General features: G+C 34.4%; 1 long non-coding RNA gene across 1 annotated transcript in view; it reads left to right on the forward strand.

Annotated features, from left to right (window-relative positions):
• LOC308059678 overlaps positions 1 to 18,295 on the forward strand; it is a 47,900-nt gene that overhangs the window by 25,106 nt on the left and 4,499 nt on the right. The window contains exon 1 of the long non-coding RNA XR_013926365.1: positions 1 to 18,251. This exon is cut by the window's left edge and continues 25,106 nt beyond it. This is a non-coding gene — a long non-coding RNA (uncharacterized lncRNA). The remainder of the gene's footprint in view (positions 18,252 to 18,295) is intronic.

The following is an 18,295-nucleotide window of genomic DNA, read 5'->3' on the forward strand; positions in this document are numbered from 1 at the left end:
AAATGTTAGAAGTACTCAAGCATATTTTATGATCATGAAGAAAGTACTGGTTTTTTAGCATTTGATTAGACACTTATACTTTAGAAGTCATGTTGATGAACAAATGTGAACTCACATTCTGTTCTTACTCTGTTTATAAAATAAGTACACATGAAACAAATCCCATCCAGCGCTATTCCTCTAGGAACCAATTTTTTTTTTCTCCCTATGGCATGATAACTTACCCTTATCTACTCATTGAATGAAACCTTTCAAACCTGAAAGCTTCTTTTTTTCTTAGAAAATAAGCAATATTAAAGAAAGAAGGAAGAAATATTTCCAAAAGCAGCAAAAATGCAAAACATATTTAGTAGGTCTGCAGATACGTGTAAATTTACATGAAGCGTGCTGAGGAAACATGGCAGTAGCAAACTGTTGTGAGACAATATTAAATATATATTATTTAGGGTGTTCTTCTTGTAAAGGAATTAAACATTATGTAGATAATGTCATTTACACAAGAAGAAATAGAGCCTACTTGTAGTCATGTCATCTTAGTCCAATATTGATGCCACACACGAGGTCTAACTCCCTGAGTATGGACAGAACACTGTTCAGCATGGTAAAACTCAAGGGAAGGAGTTCAGGAGGTCCCATGTGCAAACAGGCTGTGTGACTGACTGTACGATTGTTGGTTTGTCACTATAAGGGTGTACTTTAGAACTCTTCTCTAGAACATGCTGGCTACGAATCTTCTCTAGAACATGCTGGCTAGGAATCAGCTTAGAAAGTTGCTCACCTGTGCTTCCAGCTGTTAGTCATAGCTTTTAGCTGAGACTCGTGATTGACCATGTCAATACTTCAATCCATTTCAAATAAAATCAGATTCATTTAAACTAGCACAGAAATTAGTTGCAGCAAACCTGTATGTGCATATGCCTTGCATGCCAAGCATCAGATAGGATAAGATATTCATGGAAAAGATTTTTCTTTAATGTTCCACTTTTCCTCATTTACTTGTCTAGTGCTTAAGGCACTCACTACAGGGGAAGGAAAACTTGAGTGAGTATGCGCATTTCATTCAATATCTGTCAAGGATAAAAGATAAACAAACAAAAATAAAATATGGTAGACCAAACTATTGTTTGTTTAAGAGTAGTCCAGGAAGACAGACTTCTTTGTCCACATGAGCCTTACGTGTCAACCTTATGAACATAGGGTTGAAAAGCCTCACTCTCGCTTTCTATCCAAGGACTTTTTATCAATCCTTGCTGTAGGTGTAAAGTACAATTACTTCAGTGGGAGAGACTTTGGCTTTTTGTCCTTCCTTGTTTTAGCTAGGGTAGTATGTGGACTAATATTTAAAGTACAGTGCTAAGAAGGGGGAACTTTAATATGGGAAAAGATTTAGCAGATCTCTTTATAATCAGTTCTCTTTGTTTAATTTTCTTGTGGAGAAAAATGGTAAGTGTTTCTTATGCAAGAACAGACATTAAGAATTTAGCTCAAAATGGGGATTATGTACAAGATGGGTACACTTATAAGTAGAGCTTTAAATAAGATTTAGCAGAGGGAAAGGATGGTGTTTTGAGTAACAGAGAAGAGCGAGGGGCTGCTGATCAACAGGGAAAAACAATTGTGAACTGCCCCAAAAGAATTAGAGCATGTTCCTTAAAAACGGTGACAGAGCCACTGAAATACCTCTATACCAATGCACGCATGGCTAACGAACAGGAGTTGAAACCCACCGTGCAGCCAGAAAGCTGTGATCTAGTTGCTATCACTGAAATGTAGTGGGATGAACAGCATGACTGAAGCACTGCTATAAACTGCTCAGAGGGACAGGGAAGGAAGGAAGGGTGGTGGGGTTGCCCTCTTTGCAAAAATATGGACTGGCTGCACAGAGTGGTCATTGAAAACCAGTGAACAGGTTGAGAGCTTGTGGGTGAAAATTAGGAGCCAAGGCAACAAAGGAAACCTCATGGTTAGTGTTTGCTTTAGGCCGCCTGATGAAGGAGAGCCCATAGATGAAGCATTCTTACTTCTGCTAGAAGAAGCATCACACTTTCAGGCTCCAATCCTGCTAGAGGACTTCAGTCACATTGACACTTGCTGGAAAAGCAGCCCAGCAAGCTGTAAGCAGCCCAGCAGACTCTTGGAGTGCATGGCGTATAATTTCTTAATCCAGGTGATAGAAAGCCCCGCCAGAGGAGAAGGATTTCTGAGCCTGTTGCTCACCAACACAGATGGACTAATTAGAGAGGTCAAGATTGGTGACAGCCTGGGCTGAAGTGATCATGCTCTGGTGGAATTCACAATTTTGAGTGATGTGAGCCAGGTGAAGAATAAAATCAAGACTCTGAATTTTAGAAGAGTGAACTTTCAGTTGTTTAAGGAATTAGTGTATAGGACCCTCTGGGAAACTTCCCTCAGGGATAAAGGAGTTGAATAGAGCTGGCAGTTCTTTAAGAACATTTTTCTTAAAGTGCAAGAGCCTTAATAAAATAATAAATAATAATATAAATAAATATAAATTATAAAAATATTTAAAATAAAAATAAACATAATATTAATATAAAAATAATAGCATGTGTACACATGATAAAATAGCAGGTCAGTTAATTGGCAATATTTTTTTAAGTATTATTATAGTTGAATAATATTTTCTTCTTATCCAAAAGGAAAACTTAAAAATTTATTATTTTCAAAACAGTATGATACCAGAATTGTAACCATAAGACTCTGGAAACTGAACTTTTTGTTTCACTCTTTGACTACTAAACTTTTGAGTAACCTATTAAGGCTCAGCTTTAGAGAAATTTCCATTAGCGCATGCATGTATTGAATAAAATGTGTGAATAGAATAAATCTTGAAAACTCTGAAGTACTGAATCTTCTTACTTTAACCCTCTACACACCTGCTAGGCAAAGTAAAATACAGTTCTCAGTATTCTCAACAAGATATTTTTTCTACAAGATGGTGAGGAACATTCAAGAAGTACAGGATGTCTTTCTTCTTCATTCCTATATACTGACGAGATTGGCAGCCATCTGGGGTTATATGCCCAGGACTAGAACATGAGAATTTCAAAACAGGGAATACCAGGAATGCAACAACTCCCACAAAGTGGCTGACAAAAAACAGTGACATTTAAATTCGAAGAGGCATCATCCTTTACTTGTACAGATGATATAAAGGAATTCAAATTATCACGATTTCCATTTAATGTTCTATCACAGTAAATTCATGCAAATATTAGTGTACTAGAACAAAACAATTACATTACCTACCTTGTGGTAATTTTTTTGTGTGCTACCAAAAAGCAAACTGCCAATAACTGTCAATATAACATCAAGCATATAGTCTTGAAGAACGAAAGCTGTATGTCTTAGTGCTACATCCCTAGCTTTTAAGACACCAGCAAGTGTTCCTAGATCTGTCATTCATTCTAAGTATACCAAGAGGTTTGGTAGAAGTAATGCAGCAAATGTATACGATTGAAAAACCATGGTTTAGATATCAGTAAAGTATACACAGGCCACTACAATTCTCTGTGCTTCATACTAAAGCAAAATTTTAAGGGAAAAGCATAAGAACTCTTAAACATAACTACTCATAATATTTATTTTCAAAATTTACAAGAATTTAATTGGTAATGTAATGGCAACATCAGAACACCCTATCTGACAGAAGATAGCAGATTTTATATGTAGAAGCTAGTTCTGTTACTTACAATAGCATTTTTTTTTTAATTACTGACTTTATTCTACTTCTCTGTGGCAAGGGTCTTAAAGTCCTTCACAATGCAGAACTGGTCACACTAAGACACCTGGGAAGAGATCCAGACTTCCTGCTTTGTGGGATCTGAACTGCAGGTGTCAAGTGAGACAATCTTCCTAAATTCCAAAATGCCTTTCACAGTCAGTGAACAGAGCTTGATGCTTCTGAATTACTCCTAACAGAACAAACATGTTCTGCTGGAGACCTTGAAAATACCATTTGACTCTACTGAGTATAAAAACATTTAACAATACAACAGCCCTTAAAAACCAGTATGCACTATGGTGCCTTCTGGAGCTGTCAACAATCACTCAAATCAGTTCATGTTGAAACCACACCATAGCTATCATGCAAATGGAAAAAAATCCTAAACATTTATTTGGATGATGACCCAAATCTGTAACGGACATACAAATCAGATTGACTGATACCATCCTTCATAACTATTAACTAGATAATTTTTAGCAGTGTGAGACTAGAATATGGCATTATGGGCTTTTGCAGTATTAGGAAGCAATGATATATGATAGCAAAATGATATGATAGCAAAAAGGTACTGCTTTTGCTAATGTCATGTCTACTGATTCATTCTTTAATGCTAAGGGAAATAAATCATCATAGGGCGTGGTATTTCTGATTCCATACTAGGCAGCAGAAGGATCTCAGGAGGGCATGGTAAAAATGGGGGTTAGAAAGTAGAGAGCTAGTTTATGGTGACCTATATGCAAATACAGCTTTTGAGATAAAGTCCTTATTTCTTCACATTTACTCCTTCCCTTGATATAGTACTGCCAGTAAATATGATATTTTAAAGTTCTATGATATTTTACGGTTGTGGGTTGTGGGGGTTTTTCCTTTTATTTTTTTCTTTTCTTTTTTTTTTTTTTTGCCTGAGGATCAGCTGAACTTCATGTTCTGAGGCTCAGTGCAGTGTTATGCAGCAGTACAAAAAATATTTCACCAACAGAGGCTAGAATCATGTAAAATGCCTAACATAATTTATTGGACTTTCAGTACAATTCATCTGGAGCACCAGAATTCTTATAGCACTTTTTACATTCCTTAGCTTAAAAAAAAAAAAAAAAAAGAAAAAACAAGTTTTTGGCATTTAAGAATCTTAAGGATGGATCACAGAAAGGAAAGAATTTTAATTTACACCAGTAGATAGTAGGGTTTTTTGGTAAATGTAGTCACGCTGGAAAACATTTTAAAACAACACATGGAACACTGTAAGTGGCATATAGAAAGAGGACTTCACAAGCAGGAAAATATCTTGATACAGCTTGAATTACCACATTAGTCTATTCAGGGATAATTGAATACATGTTTATCACAAGTGCCTTTTAGTTTTCTTTGGAAAAAAGAAAATATGTCTAAACTCACACTGTGTAACCGCTAGCAATTTCAAGAAGGTACATTCATTCAGCTGTAATATGCATGTCAACATCTGCAGAACTATCACCTCTGTTCATTTCCACAGAATAAGCACCTACAGTGTAGGCATAAATACTATCATCAAATGCTGGATGTTGATTTTATGCCTCTAGGCAACCTGTACATCTATAAATGAACAGGAATATTTTCGCTGACAAAAAGTCCTTATTTATCTGTATGATTCAACTAATTCAGAATGAACATAATTAATTTTCCATTTGATGCTTTAAGTGTTCTGCACTTACTTCCATATTACGTGTTTTGATGTGGGTCTGTGCATCCAAGCTATCTTAATAGTCCATATGTTTGGTATCCTAAATATCTGTTCTGTGGGGAATATGCAGTATTTCTTCAAGAACTTCAAGTGAGAATCATTCTTTGTAGTCAGCTGAGTGTCTACTGAATGATGAAGTGGACATTAGACTTGCTTGACATGTTGGATTCCTCCAGGCTATAACCTGCATTTTTCACTTGTAATAGATATCCCTACTTCTACAGTAGCTAAACCCAACAGGAATTACCCATTCTTTTAACTACAGAGGTATATGTTTTTTTCCCTTCTGTAATAAAAATGGGTAATTATCTTTTTATTTCATCCTATTCCCACACTCCTTAGATGTGATTTATTTGGCATATTTTCACTTAATAGTTATTTAGATTACAGTAGCCAAAACATCTCCATAGGTATTGTCATTACAGGTGTTTTGAGTAACTTTGGATGCGTTTGGATGCATCTACAGTTACACTGTATATGAAGGTCAGATTGTCTTGTTTTGCCCAAAGCCAGCCACCCTCTAACACCCACACCCCAATCCCTGTTTGAGTGCATTCCCACAGCTCCAAGTAAAAGTTGTTAGTTATATTTAGTAACTATGCACTTCAATGCTAACAAGATGCTTGAGGGCATCTTTATGAACATTGAACCCTGTCTGATTCTGGCTCAGAAAATGATAGACACTTTCAAAGTGCATCCCACAGAGATACTATTTTCAAAAAATACTTAGGTTTTTTCCTCTCAGGCCCTATTTGAATCCCATTTTCATCCCAGTTCCACAGTTTCTCTACATTCAGACCTAAGTACCACGTCTCGACACAAGAAAGCAAACTGTCATCAGTACTTTCCTACCACACAGAATTGTCCCCCTCCCAGTCCTCGGGACAGATTTCTGAACCTGTTCCTGATTCTCATAAATATGGGGATCTAAGGAAAGGCTTAAAGTTAAGCCTGATGCCTCCTGCATTCCGTAGCAAGAATTGAGAAAAAGTAGCTAATATTAAAATATTTTTTTATAATATTGTCTACTCAGTTTTAAAAAGTGGACTTACTAAGCACTTAACCAGAGCTGAAGAAAATAGAGAAAGCAAGGCTTCAGGTTCAGAGATTTTTTTATAATGTTGTTTCAATCCAAATCAAAAAGCAAATAGTTCAGACCTCTAATCTGTTTTCTTACTTCTAAAATGACAAAGTCAATAAACCTTGGAATGGTGATACTTAAGAAGAAAGCACATGTCCTGAGGGATCATCCGATTGCACCATGAACGACAGTGCCATGAGATTCTTGTAAAAGTGCAAGTATTTCACTCATAAAATTCAATTCTTTTTTATAGCAATAGAAAATGTGTGGATTTTCAAAATATGTATGTATACAGGAGTAAATAATCTCAGTTCTGAAACTTCCAAATGTTGCAAGAACAAGTCAAAATGTAAATGTTTCATTAACATAATTATACAGTACTAATATTCCCCTCCCCCCCCCCCCCCCCATTCATGCCTATATAGCTCTGGTTCCAATTTAATCATAGCAGAAAAATCTGACTGTGTTTGACATGTATCTGTGAACACAAATCACCAAGTAATTTTTGAAACAGCCAGTGCCATAAAATATCTGGATCTACTATAGATGTCAGTTTCAATGTATAGTTCTAATGTTCAAATTGAAGTCAAGTAAGAAGATTGCTGAGATATACGTGGGTTTTGTATCTTGGAATCAAATTGTTGTTCATGATTGATATTCTAGATATCATTCAGAAAAAGCATATTGAACATTGTTTCATGTAATATATCTCCTTAAGGTACGATTCTCTATAGATTCTACTAAACCTGGTATGTTTCCAAGCATTCTGTCCAAAAGCACATGCCTGCCACCTTCTCATTCCATGCCTGCCTTGTCATTTTCTTCTTCATTTTTAAGAAGCCTGAGAGCATAGTCAGATGAGCCAGCATGCACTAGCATAGAAGTGCGGAGGTGTTATTGAACTTATCTCTTAAAGAAAAGTCCTTTTATATCTGGAAGTTACTGGTTCAGATTGCATAGCTGAATAAAGAACACAGCTGTATTAATAGTATTGTTTACCATTTGCTTTTAGCTACTAATTGTCTCAGTTCTTTACATATGTGTCATATACTTCTTTTCTTGAAGCTGCTGTATGACAGCAGTGATGCGATTATCTAAATGTTCTCAGTTTTAGGGAATTTTACAAGTTTGCTTTATAGCTCAATTATTAGTAGATATGTAAATGAAGCACAGATATCTAATATTAAAATCAAATGCTATTATATATTTCTTTATCTGGAAACTTAATTATAGTTTATACATAATGAGTTAGACCTCAAAAATGTTCATTTTTATGTGCATTACTTAAGCTCACACAGTTGCTTTTATCTGCATTTACTAAAGATCTTTCTCATTGCATAGAATCTCTGTAGCATTAATAATTAATATTTAGCTACTGAAATATATAAGGGACATAACATTAAAGTTATTGTTTCTTCAGATAATTTATGTTCCAAGACATAGATCATAAACCAAACAACTCAACAACAAAAACAAACAAAAATGTCCCCAGAAAATAAAATTAAGCCATAGAACCCTCTAAATAGTAGTTAGTTATTATTTCAAAATATAATCTATTTTTTCTACTTTTATTGAATAGATGTTACCTACATATATTATCAAGGATATCATTCTCAACTGAAGTATCATTCCCTTCACAACTTGAAAGATGGTCTTAATCTCAATGTCATTTTGGGGGGAAAAAATAACAAAAATCAAAATCTACCAGAAAAATAGTGCAAGTGTTTAAATATGCACAGTTGAATTCCACGAGTGTGCATAAATGAGCTGCAAAGCCAACAAACTGCTGAAATTCTACCGGAAGGAATTCTACTGAAATTTCATTCCATTACAGATTAACAATGGCAGGTGTTTAAGTACCAACCTGTCTTAGACTGACAAGAATGTGTTCGAAAAAAATTCTAAACAATGCTCTTTTTGTATTGAGTATCATAAACAATGATACTCAAAAGTATCAAACTTCTTTTTGTTAACAGTTCTCATTTTTTATATATTTTTATATCTTTTCATTATATTTCATGTAGAATGGCAGATAATACACATTAAAACTTCCACATGTATTTCATGTTTTGTTGCTTACCATAATCCTACATACTAACTTAGAATCAGACATTAAGCAAGTTGAATACAAATGTGAATCATGCTTTATGATAATTTTTTTCATATTATTTCTTCACACTCTGAAAGTTATTAGTCTAGGTTTTCCTCAAGAAACTAGCAACAACAAATTTCAGACAATGATTTTTTAAGTTCCCACTGTGTGCATGTAGAGAGCCAAAGTCATGATTCCTGTTACTCCCATCTTCTTGAATACTATTTATATAAGTACTGTCTCTTCAGAAGTTATTTTTGTAGCCTAATTATTGCAGTTTCTCACAGGAAAAGTTCATCTGCCAATGCACTTGCTCAAACTGAATTTCAAATCAGAGGTTGTCATACATGCAAAATTTCCTTTCCACACTTAATTTGGAGTTCATAAGTCGATACTTCTATTGTTTGCAGAAAAAAATGGTTTATGCTGTCTTCCATTTTCCAAGGAAAAGTCTGCCTATATATTTCAAGATTTTTTCATGCTATAAATAACAGTTCTCCCTCTGTTTCACAATACCATCTGTCAAAAATTAATGGGTTTGTACTCACTTGCAGGCCCTGCATATTTTGGATCTCAGAGAGCTTCCATATGATCCTTACAAGACAGAACTAAGATATACATGTGAAAGCAATTTTTTCTTTTTGTAATTTTCATTCTACTCATATGTAGCTATATTACTAGTTCAACACTAAGCAACACATTAGCTTTACTAATTTCCTCTAAGATTGTACCCAGGAAGATGTTATAATGAACAGGACTAATTTCTTAGTCAATAAACAAATAAAAGGTAACTTAGTTTTATTTTGTTTAGCTGTTTTACCTTTTCCAAACAAGAAATTTATTGAAAATTTGAATGTATTTATTCATTTTTTAATTAAATTTAATAACATGGTAATATCAATTCTACAATTTCTCTGTAAGACTAGTAGGGAGAGAAAAATTCTGACAGAAATCCGAATGTTTTGAAACATTAGCAGAATTTTTTAAGGCATTGTTCCTTAATGTTTGAAAACCTTCCTCAGCGTTATCATATTTACGTGTGAACTTTTCAGATATTAAAATGTTTTCAAAGTTTTTTAGCTTCTATATGCTGCCTGGAAATCCATATATCTTCCAGCTTTCCTTTCTGAATGAGACTCCTAGAAATTGCTTAGATTTGAAAATACTTATCTTAGCTCTGGCGCCTCACCTGAGCATTCTTACATGCTGAAGATGACTCACAGAATGAAATGTTTTAGTAGTCAGAATAAATCTTAGATATTGATTTGGAGCCTGAAGAAATTGTTTATTGTTCCTTCAGATTTTATAAATAAATTTAGCTAAAAACACGTTACACCCAAAGCAACCAACTATGTATTTTAACGGATTTGAAAATACAAAGAAAGTTTTTGTGCTAGTATGTGTAATGTACTACATAACTAGTTCTGATGAGTTGTTTAAAGATTCAAATTTTTACACCTATTGGGTTTAAGATCCTACATTATACAATCTGGCTGAAAAATTGCAGTTAACTTAGTGAACAGGGCCCACTCTAACTTACGGAAGTAAATTACATAGTCACTAATAATTAGCAAACATATTAAACCGGTTGTCTGCTATTTGAAGTCTTTTTTTCTTCTCTGTTTTCATTATAAGGGAAATTCCATAACCTTAGTGCACCAAACCTGTCAAAGGAATAATCTCTGAGAAACAGAATGTATATTTAAACACTAGAACCTAAGTAGTGTAATGCATATTTATATCATGATACAGGGCAAGATTGTGACAAAACAAAGAAATATATAGCCACAATAAAGAAATGTCAATATGTCTGTCAAGATTCCTGAGTAATGTAAGTATCGTCATTTTAGGGCAGGTGAAAGTGGAACTTAAAAAAAAACAAACAAACAACCACAGATTTACTAATCCCAAAAGAATGGTGGGGGATGGGGATGTCTAGGGGAGTTTTTTGGTTGGGGTTGGGGTTGGGTTTGGTTGGGGTTTTTTTCAAAAATCTTTCATGTATCCAGAGTCTGGAAAGGAATTAGTCTAAATATCTGTAACGTAAACATCTACTTTTGAGCTCAATATCTATTCTTTATTTAGAGTCAGAGAACAAATAGGTATTTCTAGGGCACATTTATTCTTCAGTTTTAGAGTAGACTCTAAAATAAGTCAGACGACTCATGGTCTAATGTGCCTATTTTTTCCTGTTGACTAGAAGGGAAGCCTAGGTGTAGATACCTTCAATATAGAATTGAGAAAATTAAATGTGATTAATTTACTCAAAATGCCTTTGAGAAAGGAGTGAATAAACCCTTTCTACTGCGTGAAGAATTACAGGATCATAACTGTAGGACCACAGTGTTATTGTAAGGCAAATATTGCTTTTTTTATCTGGAAAAAGGCATCCTTCTAAACTAGATATTGCAACAGAACATTCCATGTCCCTGCAGTGTGGCTATTTATACTGTAAAACTGTTCAGATCATGTGCAATAACAGTTTTGGACTGTGCCCAAAAAGCATTCTCCTGAGCAATTCTTGCATATAGTATGGCAGGGTACTGGCCAAAGACAGTTCACAACTAGCAGTGGGATGGGATCACCCAGTTTTGAAGTTTAATACAGATTAATGAAATGCACACAGTTGGTCACAGTGCCAGAAAACTGTCCAGCAAATCACATCCAGCAAACACATAGGCAGGCACAGTCCCTAACCTGCCAAACATAGGAGTGCTCATGTACAATCTTTTCTGTTATGAACATTCATATTTTGGTGTACCATGTAAAGAACTGCACACCAGTAAGTCTTTATAAGGTGCAATACTAACATTATCAGTAGTAGTAGTAGTAGTATTTCAGATGCGGTCACCCTTTTTCAGAACATACATATGACACCTTCACTACTTACTATTGTTCAAGGAGGACATGCTTTTTTCTTTTCGTGTGTGGTCTGAGATTTTTTTATAATCAAAATATTTAATGCAACTTAATTTTATATAATCCCTAAACATTTATCTTGGTAATTTTCTTCAGACTGATTGTATGATGAACTCCTCCTAATTATAAATGCACTAGTATATTATTAAGTGTATTTAAATATAGGACACAAACTAATAAAAAGGATGCATTAAAACTAAACATTCTGAAACACATAGTAACAGCTGTTTTTCCTTGCATCAGCTGTTAAAATGCTCCAATCTTAGAAACCCAATTTTGAGGAGAAATGGGGTGGGGTGGGGGTGGGGGTGGGGGGGGCAGGGGAAGGTTCAACTTTGTCGGCTTTGTGCAAGCTGTCAGGAAAACCAACAGCTGGCTTGCACATGCTACAGTAGTTCTGCTTTTTATATGACATGAAATCATACCATATGTCCCATTAGAGAAGTGTGTAAAAGGGACATTAAAATATTGTGAGATCTCTCTTCATACAGACATAAATACGTAACTGAGTTTTCCCCCATTTAGCAAACTCGAAGCTTAAATTTCTTAGATCACAAGTATTTATATCTTCAGTACTAGTTTTAATGTTTTGGGTGGGGCATCTGTATTAGTACCTTAACCTTTTTCCACTGACATTGCAGACAAAAAACCCAAACAAGCATGTGCTGTAATCATATAACTTACCACAATGGAAAAGAGGTAGCAGGAAAAATTTAAACTGAAGTCACTGATAGCAAAGAAGTCTGAGATGTTAATATAACATTTGTCTCTCATGCTTTATTTAATAAATGTAATAAATGTAATAAAACAAATAAATAAAATATTTTATATAATATTCAAGGTTCTGAAAGTAATGAACTGCATGTAACCAGAAAGGTTAGTAAAAAATACTGGGAAATTTTCGAAGATCTTGCCTCATGGGTTATCTTTCCTTTTTTTTTTTAATTTTTTTTTAATGAAAATAAAATAATTTGTCCACACACTTTATCACACCATAATAGAATATTATAATAAAATAGAGTCCTACTAATTCCAAGTTGGAGTTATGAGTCAAAAAGTGAGATCACTCTCAGGTGTTACTTTAAATGTGGTCCAAAGTATATAAATAGTATTTGTGCTTTTAAACACTTAGGGTTCTGACATACAGATAGATAAACCAATACGGAAGCAAAAAAACCCTCTTGCTTTTCTCACATAATTAGAATACACATAAAAATAAAGGAACCTGAGAGCTCTTAGTATTGATTACTATTCCAATGTTTTTTGGTCCTGGATGAGAAGCTAGTGATCTATTTTTCAGAAGTGTTTAAAGACAAAATAAATTATATACATTATATTTTAAATTACATGCTTTCACAGTCATGAATCTTTTCCTACATATTTACCTTGAAAATGAACACTTAATGCCAAAATGTAAGGATTTAGAACCAAATGCAAATCCCCACCAAAAATTATTCATAAGAATATCCTAAATAAAGGTCTATGAACTACTAAATTGTTGATCTATATCTAAATTGGATGATGTAATACACCTGTGCGAGTGTTTTGATAGTCCCAACAAAAAAGGCACTCAAACACCATAAGGTATTCATTAAAGTACCATTCATTAAAACTAACATGAAAAATGAAAGTGTATAGATAACCTTACCTCCCTTCTATAGCCTTACATGTTGTGCTGCACTGGAAGCTCTAATTTGGGCAAAGCACGTGGCACAGATCCTGTCCATGAAGAGGTTCCCTGACTTTTTGGTCTTTAGAATTTTGAATAGCACATTCTCAGAAGAAAACAACTTTATTCATCATTTCTGTTGAATAATCCTTCATCCAGCACAAGGATGTTCACATGAGAACATGCCACTTTAGGATAGAGAAGGACATGCAGGTAGTGTAACGTTATTGCTAAGTGGGAACTGCCTACGTGTCCATCTGTTACAATTATCTGGCGTAGTTTATCCAGCAGCCAAGGAATATGTTAAGCACAACACAGGCCTTAGGGCAAAGTGCTGTTCACAGCACAGCACCAGCCTGCACATACCCATGTTAACTGCTGGGTGGGTCACTAACTCCTTGGTGTGCATTAGTCTTCCAGTTAGAATCACTACTGACCATTTGTGTTTCTGCAAGTGTACATAAACCTTTCCAAGAAAATTAAGGAAGAGAAACAATGCTTTCAGAACTAAACACCTGGGAAAAAAATGGTTCATTCTCTGAATATTAATTTCTTTGAAAGTAAGTAGGATTTTTTTGTCTTTTGTTTCTTTCTTTCTCTGATGGGTGTCTTTGCAAATCTTCTGTGGAAAGTCTATTGGAAGGGTTACAAAAGGGGAAAGAAATTCTTTTAACAGAAACTATCAAAGTTATACCATTTTCATTTTTACTTCTGTATGGTACTTCCTGAATCTGTGTAATAGATAGATCCCTGCACTCAGGAGAAATAAAACACAGGCAGTTACGTTACAAATTCCTCTGCAGAATGAAGGCAAAAAAGCTTCCAAATGCTCACTGTGTATCTGTTTTTGGTTAGCCTGAAAAATCAAAATCGACATAGATTAACTATATTCATGTTTCCATTTAACCTCCCTGGTATGATTGTTCTGGTAAAAATCAGTGTCTGACTAGCTTAGGTGGACAGCGAGGTTCAAGTTAAGTTAAGCAGTTATTCATTCAACTTTGTTAATATCGTCTAAAAAATTGATCACTGCAATATATTTTAAAACATAGTCTTGTGAAACCAGTGTGGCACCTTGGGCACGAGTCATTGCTCCATTATTCAGTCTACAAAATACAATAAAGAAGGTGCTGATTTTGCTTCCTTCTAGTAACAAATTTGTTTTGTTTAACTAAACTGTGAAGTTTTCTTTATGCAGCCACTGAAGGGGCTGTCTTCTTTTCAAGGCGGTACAAACACTTTCCCCTATAGAATTCCTGAATGACAACATAGTTTCCATCTGGAAATACCTAACTTGTGGCAGTACACATCATAACACAGATGTTACAGCTCAAAGCCGATACTACTATTTATCTATCTACATTTGCTTTACAAATATTTTATTTCAGTTTCTGTGAAACATGAAAGCTGTTAAACCTCACTTGCTTTTATAGCAATAGGAAAAAAAACCCAAACTATAAAACATTCCACTATTTCAAATATAAAATTGGAGTCTTCTAGCAGTAATTTGTATGAGAGAAAAGAGATTATCCAACAAATAAATATCCACTGGAATTACTTTTACATATGTTATATATAGATTTTATTTTTTTTTGGGGGGGGGGGGGGGGTAGCAGGGCAGAAGAGGGAGGCTATGAACATTACCATGAGAATTTATCTCCACTAATAGAACATGAATAATATATCATGTTGTGAGGACAAAATAAAAACTAAAAAAAAACACAATAGGGATAAAATAATACACTGCTATTACCTGGATTTGTATTTCCAACATTGACCCATTAAGTTTTCCAAAATTAGGCTTTTATAGCAGCATATCAACATTGCTACTGATGAAAAACATTTAACAACATTGCCACTGATGAAAAACATTTAATATCCTTTTTTTTCTCTTTGTTGTTCTTGTTTGTTTGTTTGTTTGTTTTTAAATCAAGGAATAATATAGTATCACAGGCATTGGAATGCAAACAACTAAACTTACCAAAACACAATAGATCTCCAGATTCCAGATTCCATCAGTCACATTGAATAGGGGTTAAACGTAGCTGCTTATGTCTACTGGCCAAGTATCTGAAGCTCTCTATAAGGCTGAAGAGTCTGATACAGATCTTAAGGAAGACTAGTGCCTTTTTGGATCATCAGCTTACGGTCAGGTGGTTTACCTCAATGAGCATGAGTGGCATGAAATCTCTATGACAAGACCAAAGAACCACAGGTTTGGTTTTCTTTGAGTATTCTAGCAGCTAAAACTCAGGAACAGATACATCCAGACACTTTAATTTAGGGGTATACAATCTGGAGTTGAATTTTACCTTTGATTTCTGCAATCTTACTCTATTTTTTCCAAATCTTATCCACCCTTGTGTGTTCAGAAGTATTTTATATTATTCATTTACTTGTACCCAAAGTAACCCCAGAGGATGTTTTAATTAACTTATCTAGTGTCATTGGATTTTTACAATTAGATATATGATCAATTCTAAAGATTAATGTAGAGTTTTAGGTGAGCACTTCCGAAAATTAAATCGGCTGGTAGCCTCTTTGTCTTAGCCTGACCCTCTGTGCCAGCCTGACCTTCCCACATTCATGTGGCATTTAGAAGTAATAATCACATCCAGAAAGTAATTCTAGCTCTTCTAATTCCCTAACACAAGCAGAATTATCAACTGAAGTAAACAATAGGTTACTTTCATGCAAACAAGCTTTTCAAAACAAATTTCATCTAAATGCTTTGATAAAATACCTTTCGCTGGGACACCCAGACCCTCATCTATCATGATAAAGCATTTCCTGGAGATTTTTGGTGAAGTCTAATAAGCTTTCATCACTTTGATAGTAAAGAAATTTCATGGACATGAGGGAAAATAACATAGTTTAAAATGTGTCAAAACTGAATAATCAGCCCTTGTTTATTTCACTGAGATGGCAAGTATTATATTTAAATGTGCTGTGCCTTCCTGGCACTTTAACACACTACTCTTATCTGGAACTGCACCGGTGATTTAAAGTTAACCATAAACAATATTCTTCCTTTCTTCTCTAAGTGCCAACTTATTATTTAAAAGCCTGCTGCCATATGGTGAAGCAGTATTGGCTGAAAAAATCAATTAAAGTAAGCTTCTAAAGAAAGATCTTTCAGAAGAAAAGTTTATATAATTTTCAGTAACAAATACTGGTATTCGAGTATAGTATTTAATTTTTAAAAAAAAAATAACTTTATTGTGTATGGGGAAAAATTAAAACACAAAAAAAAACCCTAAGGAATAAACATGCCCTTTTCATCATGTCCTAGTGTCTCAAGTTGCAGTATACTGACAAAGCCTTTCCCAGTTAAACTGAACCCCAGAAACTTTGTATAAGAATGAGGTAAAACATCTGATAGGACTAGTCTGCTCAGCTTCATCAAGCCATTATGTTAACTTTGAAATTAATGTCTACTCACGTGTCATGGTTTAAATTGAAGATGCTTGCAGCTCTTTTTGGAAAGAATTAACCATTGGAACTTATTTTAGTTGACTGCAGTCTCAAATATATCAATTCATCAGCTCACTCCCATTTTCTTCTTTTCATTTAACTTGTGTGGGCCTTAATTCAAAGGATACTAAAGTCATTAAAACATTTATAAAACACTATATTGAGCTAATTTCTTATGTATATTTGTAGCAGCATGACTTCTTTGTGTATTTTTAATGGACACAGAATTTTAAAATATTTAGTGATTCATGAACCTAAACTGTGAATTGTTATTCCATTGCTTCGTTATGCCGCTATGTGATACCAAGATTTTAAACTTTTTCACAGAAGACTAGAAGAATTAGTCAGAGTGTGGCAGCTCTTAACAACATTTCTGGAATGTACATTTGGAGTCTTTCAAGTTACCTGAGAGTAAGCTTGAGAGTCAATAAAATACATAACTTTTTTTTTTTTTTTTTTTTTAAGTTGGAAAGCATTAAGACATTTTAAGTGTTCCTGGAAGTGAGTACAATATTACACTGTTAAAAGTAATGAAAACAGTAGGAATGAAAAAAGAAAAGATCAATTGTAACTGTGCTTATTGTAGTGAGCCTGTTGAAAGCAATACTTATTCTTCTGAGTAAATATTCTGAGACAGCTTTCTAAAAGGTGTAAATTTATACAATTATTTACATATAAAGCATTACATAAAGAAAAATATTTTGGTTGTGATTCAATCCAACATGGAAAATATTATGTAATCCCTTTAATGAATTTAGCTATTCTATGTTTTCACGAAATCATGAAATGAGTAGTCATCTCAATATATAGATAGCATGCTACTGATAAGATAAGGAACAGTGTTTAGTAATTAGTAATTTGAATTTTAACAGGGTTTAGCCTGATATGTAAAATTACGTATCTTTACAGATTCATCATTGATTTCAGAAGAAGTATAGAAAACAATTTTGCATATTCTATTGCAGGCTGGTTTTAGACTAATATAAAAATTCTTTATCAGACAAATTTTCTAGACAACTTAGAAATTCTGATATTCATTAATCCATATCCTTCAGGTAGTTATGTTCTACTTTCTGAAAGTCTGCAGAAGAAATACTATATAAATATATTTCTTATTTACCTGTTCTGAAATTAAGATGGCAGAACTGTAACTCTTATTTTAAGAATCATATAAGTTCAAAAAATGTATTCTATTTTGAGGTTCACAGAATCACAGAATAGTTGAGTTTGGGAGGCACCTCTGGATGTCAACTGGTCTAACCTACCTGTTCAAGCAGGCCCACCTAGAGTCATTTGCCCGGGACCATGTCCAGATGGCTTTTGAATGTCTCCAAGGATGGTAACACCACAATCTCTCTGGGCAACCTGTGCCAGTGCTTGGTCACCCTCAAGGTAAAAAGTGTTTCCTGATGTTCAGAGAGAACCTCCCATTGCCTCTTGTCTTCTCACTGGGTACCACTGAAAAGAAACTGGTTCCATCTTCTTTGCACTCTTCCTTCAGGTATTTATATGCATTGATGAGATACCCTTGAGTCTTTTCTTCTCTAGGCTGAGCCGTCCCAGCTCTTTCAGCCACCTCTGAGTCTTTTCTT

This window comes from Falco punctatus (genome assembly GCF_963210335.1).
Source record: "Falco punctatus genome assembly, chromosome: 2".
Taxonomy (NCBI): Eukaryota; Metazoa; Chordata; class Aves; order Falconiformes; family Falconidae; genus Falco; species Falco punctatus.